Source organism: Aplysia californica, unplaced genomic scaffold (genome assembly GCF_000002075.1).
Source record: "Aplysia californica isolate F4 #8 unplaced genomic scaffold, AplCal3.0 scaffold00340, whole genome shotgun sequence".
NCBI lineage: Eukaryota > Metazoa > Mollusca > Gastropoda > Aplysiida > Aplysiidae > Aplysia > Aplysia californica.
In genome coordinates this window covers 740,750-747,583 of record NW_004797610.1, presented here as the reverse complement: position 1 = coordinate 747,583, position 6,834 = coordinate 740,750, and positions in this window count along the sequence as shown.

Genomic DNA, 6,834 nt, shown 5'->3' with positions numbered 1-6,834 from the left:
ATTAGGTGCCGCTGGTTGGTCATACTTCTTTTTTTTCACTTTGTTGTTTCTGTCTGTCTGTCTGTCTGTCTGTCTGTCTGTCTGTCTGTCTGTCTGTCTTACTTTTTCTCAGTAATATGTTTTGTTGTGCCGATGTGCTTCTCTTTACTCAAACAAACAAACAAGATGTTAAAAGGGTTGGCGGGTGCTCTGGTGTGGTTTGCTCCTTCTTTTCTACCAAGCATCTGATTCTATCGTCCTGATCTCTTCTTCCTTTTTGTGTTTGTTACTCTCTTGTAACACCTCTTATCTTAGGCACTTATATGACCTTATTGTGTAGCGCTGCAAGTGTCGTAAAACTCTTACTAAAACTATTCAAAAAATGTCAAGACAAAATGTATCGACCGGCGTCTGTCGGTGGTGTAGCGGTTAGACACTTTGCTGTTTTAGTTTTAGTAAGAGATTTACGGCACTTGCAACACAATAAGGTCATATAAGTGCCGAAGAATAGATGTGTAATAAGAGAGTAACAAACACAAAAAAGAAGGAGGGGAGATAATGACGACAGATGTTTGATAGGAAAGAAGAAGCAAACCACACCAGAGCACCCGCCAACCACCCACACTTTGCTGTTGTACGCAGGAAGCCCTGGTGTGGAGAAAATGTACATTGAGTATCTCTGGTCCTTCTGTCTGATGGGATGTTGTATCTCTCTAAGCCCAGGTTGGTTGACGTGGGTGGTTGGCGGGTGCTCTGATGTGGTTTGTTTCGTCTTTCCTATCAAACATAATCTATCGTCTTTATCCCCCTGTGTTTGCTACTCTCTTGTAACATCTGTAATCTTCGGCACTTATATGACTTTAACTTTAATGTGTTGCAAATGCCGTAAAACGTTTACTAAAACTCAACTAAAAAGGTTGGTTGTGGGTGGTTGGCGGGTGCTCTGGTGTGGTTTGCTCCTTCTTTCCTATAAAACATATGTCGTCTTTATCTCCCCTCCTCCTTTTTTGTGTGTGTTACTCACTTGTAACACCTCTAATCTTCGGCACTTATATGACATTATTGTGTTGCAAATGCCGTAAAACACTTACTAAAACTCAACTAAAAAGGTTGGTTGATTCTGACAGGCAGGGTAGGAAGCCCCCTTCCTCTTAAATTAGTTAACTGGTTTATGTCGATTGCGGCGTAAAAACACTTGGGTTAAAATGAAAAAGAAATACACGTATAAGATTTAGAGGTATAAATGAGAACGCTATCCTGCAGAGAAGGTTCTTGGTGGATGCTCTGGTGTGGTTTAATTTTGCTCCTTCTTTTTTATCAAACATTCATTGTCCTTATATGTGGGTGGGTGGCGGGTGCTCTGGTCTGGTTTTCTCCTTCTTTTCTATCAAACATTTATCGTCCTTATCTTTCCTCCTTCTTTTTTATGTTTGTTACTCTCTTGTAACACCTCTAATCTTCTGGCGCTCATATGACCTTATTATACAGTTGCGAGTGTCGTAAAACTTCTACTAAAACTAAATCTATCGTCCTTATCTTTCCTCCTTCTTTTTGTGTTTGTTACTCTCTTGTAACACATCTATTCTTCGGCTCAAAAGCTATATGACCGTATTGTGCTGCAAGTGCCATAAAACTCTTACTAAAACTAAAAAAGAAAGGAGATAAAAAGACCACCTAAACCGACGGTACCAGTGGGTGGGGGGGGGGGGGGGGGAGACAGGTGTTGGCTTAACACAGCCTGGTCACGGCTCAGTGGTCAGTGGTCAGACACTTGTGTGTCCTTGTCCGACTTTGTTGGGGGAAAGAGGGAGAGTGGGAGGGATGTAGGGGGAGAGGGAGGAGAGGGGGCGGACGGTAGCCCATACTGACAATAGTATGGTACTGGTCAGGTACTCATCATAGTGAGAAAGGATATAGTAACAGGTCCGGGGGGTCAACATTGTAGTGCTAATTGGGACACGGATCATAGTAATAGTAATGATGGGAAAAAACGTAGGGGATAGAATAATAATTATGGTAGTGGTAACAATGATAGCAATACTAATAGTAAAAGGAATAAAAATCTAATTAAAATAATGGTAATCGTAGGCCTAACAGTAATAGTAATAAAAATGACAATAATAATAATAAAAATAGCAACTTCCAATATGATAAGGGAATAATAATTACAATAATTATAACAACAGTAATAGTAATTACAATAATAATAATAATAATAATAATAATAATAATAATAATTAAAATAATAATAATGATAATAATAATAATAACGACAATATTAATATTAACAATAATAATAATAATAATAATAATAATAATAATAGTTGTAGTAGTAGTCTAATTCTAATTATAATGATAATAATAATCCTAATAACAGTTACAATAAAATATTAACATTAATGATAACATCAATAATAATAATACATTTAATAATAATAATAATAATGATGTTGATGATTTATTTAAACAGTCGACAAACGATAAGTTCATGTTGTCGTGGAAGTAAAACAAGATAATCTCATCCGAAATTCAACCTTTGGGATCTGTAGAGAAGGAATGGTGGGACCTGAGAATAAGATCTCCTCTAAACTTCGGCACTTATCAGACACCTTATTGTGTTGCAAGTGCCGTAAAACTCTTACGAAAACGAGACTAATCGAAGGTCAACTCCAACAAGTTCAACGAAAGTGGAGTCAACTGTAATGATTTAGTAATAATAATAATAACAGTTCTTACATTAATTTCTGACGATGACCCGTGTATTTGCAGAGGAGAGCATACATTTTTTCTTTAAAAGATAATATAGATCTAGGAGAAGAGAGAATATTTCTCTGGAAAAAATAAGAAAAGTGAGAATATTTGTCTAAAAGAAATAAAAGAAGTGAGGATACATGTATTTCTCTAAAAGAAATAAGAGAAGTGAGGGTACATGTATTTATCTGAAAGAAATAAGAGAGGTGAGGATATTTATTCTCTCAAAGAAATAAGAGGAGTGAGGATACATGTATTTCTCTCAAAGAAATAAGAAAAGTGAGGATACATGTATTTCTCTCAAAGAAATAAGAAAAGTGAGGATACATGTATTTCTCTCAAAGAAATAAGAAAAGTGAGGATACATGTATTTCTCTCAAAGAAATAAGAAAAGTGAGGATACATGTATTTATCTGAAAGAAATAAGAGGAGTGAGGATACATGTATTTCTCTCAAAGAAATAAGAAAAGTGAGGATACATGTATTTCTCTCAAAGAAATAAGAAAAGTGAGGATACATGTCGTATTTCTCTCAAAGAAATAAGAACAGTGAGGATACATGTATTTCTCTCAAAGAAATAAGAAAAGTGAGGATACATGTCGTATTTCTCTCAAAGAAATAAGAACAGTGAGGATACATGTATTTCTCTCAAAGAAATCAGAGAAGTGAGGATACATGTATTTCTCTAAAAGAAATAAGAGAAGTGAGGGTACATGTATTTATATGAAAGAAATAAGAAAAGTGAGGATACATGTATTTCTCTCAAAGAAATAAGAAAAGTGAGGATACATGTATTTCTCTCAAAGAAATAAGAAAAGTGAGGATACATGTATTTCTCTCAAAGAAATAAGAAAAGTGAGGATACATGTCGTATTTCTCTCAAAGAAGTAAGAACAGTGAGGATACATGTATTTCTCTCAAAGAAATAAAAACAGTGAGGATATTTCTCAACAAGAAATCAGAGAAGTGAGGATATTTCTCAACAAGAAATCAGAGAAGTGAGGATGTTTCTCAACAAGAAATCAGAGAAGTGAGGATATTTCTCTAAAAGATATCAGAGAAGTGAGGATATTTCTCTAAAAGAAATCAGAGAAGTGAGGATGTTTCTCAACAAGAAATCAGAGAAGTGAGGATATTTCTCTAAAAGATATCAGAGAAGTGAGGATATTTCTCAACAAGAAATAAGAGGAGTGAGGATACATGCATTTCTCAACAAGAAATCAGAGAAGTGAGGATATTTCTCAACAAGAAATCAGAGAAGTGAGGATATTTCTCAACAAGAAATCAGAGAAGTGAGGATATTTCTCAACAAGAAATCAGAGAAGTGAGGATATTTCTCAACAAGAAATCAGAAAAGTGAGGATATTTCTCAACAAGAAATCAGAAAAGTGAGGATATTTCTCAACAAGAAATCAGAAAAGTGAGGATATTTCTCAACAAGAAATCAGAGAAGTGAGGATATTTCTCAACAAGACATCAGAGAAGTGAGGATATTTCTCTAAAAGATATGGCCTAGATAGGAGAAGTGAGGATTGCGAAGGTTTGTGGCATCTGTTATGGCCTTGAAGAGATCAGAAAAACTGTAACCTTCATTCATTTATGTATTTGTTTATTTATTTGTTTATTTATTTATTTATTTGTTGATTTATTTGTATCTATTTGTTTATTTTATTTATTTATTTATTTAGGCCTATTAATCTATTCATTAAAAAAAAAAATATTTATCTATTTATTTGTGTGTGTGTTGGTGGGTGTTTTTTATTCTTCCATCGACCCAATTTAGATCTTTTAGGAGGCAGGCTTCTGACCCTACCTTCCTTGGCCTACCCGGGCTAATTTATTTAAGTCAATCAGCCATTCATTCAACAGAAACAAACTGAAACAGGATAAACCCAAAAGGGAGGAAAAAAAACCCGCCATCATTATCAACAACAACAAAATAAGCCCCTTCCCTATGTGAGGCAGCGTGGTGGATCCAGGCTCTCGTCAAAATAATCAAAATAAAGAAACTTGCATTGTTCCGCAGGTTTGTAAATTTTTATTAAATTTTTGTTAATTGACTCAATACCTTTCATGCCCATTGAAAAACTCATTTCTGTGTGGATGTTTCTGATTAAAGGCACAGAAAATGTAAATTTTTAGTTATCATGGACTCTTAAGCTAAGGAAATAACCTACCTTTAGCGACCATTTTCTCACTAATTTTACCTCTGAAAACAAGTGACCTCCACCTCCTTCTTTCGTAAATATCTCGACTTGTATTCAAGATAAATTGATATTTTTTTCATCCAAATAAAGACAAGTGAACAAGCTTTAAGATGATACCAATAACTCTACATGCCCAAAAATTGACGAGAGCCTGATTCCACCACGCTGCCTCACATATTACTTCCACCGTATAGTTCTCAGTGGATCATCCTCTTCCTACTTAAACAAAACCAAAAAAAATCATCCCCAGGTCTCAAAATAACCCCCGCCCCCAAGTCCGAAATAGCCCAGGTCTGGTGTGAATAGCCCGAGGTTTTTCACACAGTATCTAATCGGAGACGTCTACCACGGAGATAGACCAATCAGAATGCTTTGTGCCTCTAGACCAAGTAACAAAATCTGGGGGGGGGGGGGGGGGGAAGGGGCCTTTTTTCCCCCTTTTTTTGCAATTTTAAGTTTTTAATTAATTTAATAAATTAATTAATTTACGACAGTTTTAGTAGCTATATGGGGGGGCCCGGAGGAAAAAAAATATCGGGCTGAAAGAAAACCCCCCCCTTTTTTTTCCCCCCCCTCCCCCTTGCAAAAACAGTGCATCTGTGTGCGGGAGTACGTCTCCGAATAGTTCCTGGGTGCTCGCCGGAAACGTCTCCGAAAATATATTCTGCCAGTGTGATTAGCGCGGGGTTTTTTTACGCCTGGCTGACTCCTCCTGTGTCCCTGGTCAGCGGCGTGTTGGAGCAGACGACACGGACCCAGGCCAGCCAGGCCAGGCCTCTCTCTCTCACTTCTGTGGGTCAGTCCGGGGTCACTTGGGTCATTTCAGGTTTGTCCTGATTATTCTTCTGATGTAACTTGTGGGGGGTCTGAGATTTCTGGAACTGTGTGTACGTGTACGTGATATTTAAGAGAATGTGTATATGTATGTATGTGTATGTGCATACATGTATGTGTGTATATCTGCACGTGTGTACTTGCGTGTTTGTGTATGTGTGTGTGTGTGTGTGTGTGTGTGTGTGTGTTCGCGTATATGTGTGTATGTCTGCACGTGTGTATGAGTGTGTGCGTGTATGTGTGTATATCTGCACGTGTGTGCATGCGTTTTTGAGTGTGTGTGTGCATGACTGTGTATGTGTATGTGTGTATATGTGCACGTGTGTGCGTGCGTGTGTAAGTGTGTGTGTGTGTATGTGAGGGTGGAAGGCCAGAGATGAATGGACATATGACACAAAGCTTGCGCCGATGCACAAAGGGCGTGGCTGTTTTATCAAACCTATTGACAACGTCGTGAAAAGATTTGCTCGAGCAGTTTTCAATAAACGGACTCGGGGATTTCTGGGGAAGTCTCCATGGCTATTGAGTGAATGTATTCAAAGATCTCTAACTTAGACACACGCTTATGAACACATATATAAATATAAATAGACTTTTATTTTCTTACCCACCCCCCCTCCCTTTTTCCCCCTAAACCTTTTCCCCCCTTCATCACTTTTGCCCATCTACAAGGACACCTGTATCGCTGTGATTTTCCACTACCAGCTTTACTCTGTCTAGATTCTGACCCCTCTGTCCTATTCCCCCCCCCCTTCTTCACCACCCCACCCTCAACTGCCCCTCCTCTACCCCTCCTTTATCCTTTTCTCCCCTTCTATCTCTCCTCCTCCACCCTTCCTTCTCCCTTTCCTCTACTCTATCCCTCCTCCACCCCTCCTTCTCCCTTTCCTCTACTCTACCCCTCCACTATCCACCCTCAATTCTTCCTCCTCCTCCACCCTCTTCTACCCGTGTCTTGACCCTTCTCTGTCCTTCTCTGCCCCTCCTTTTCTCTTCTTCCTGCTTCACACTTTCCTCTTCCCCACCCCTCCTCTACCCCCACCTCCCCCTTTCCTCACGTCCT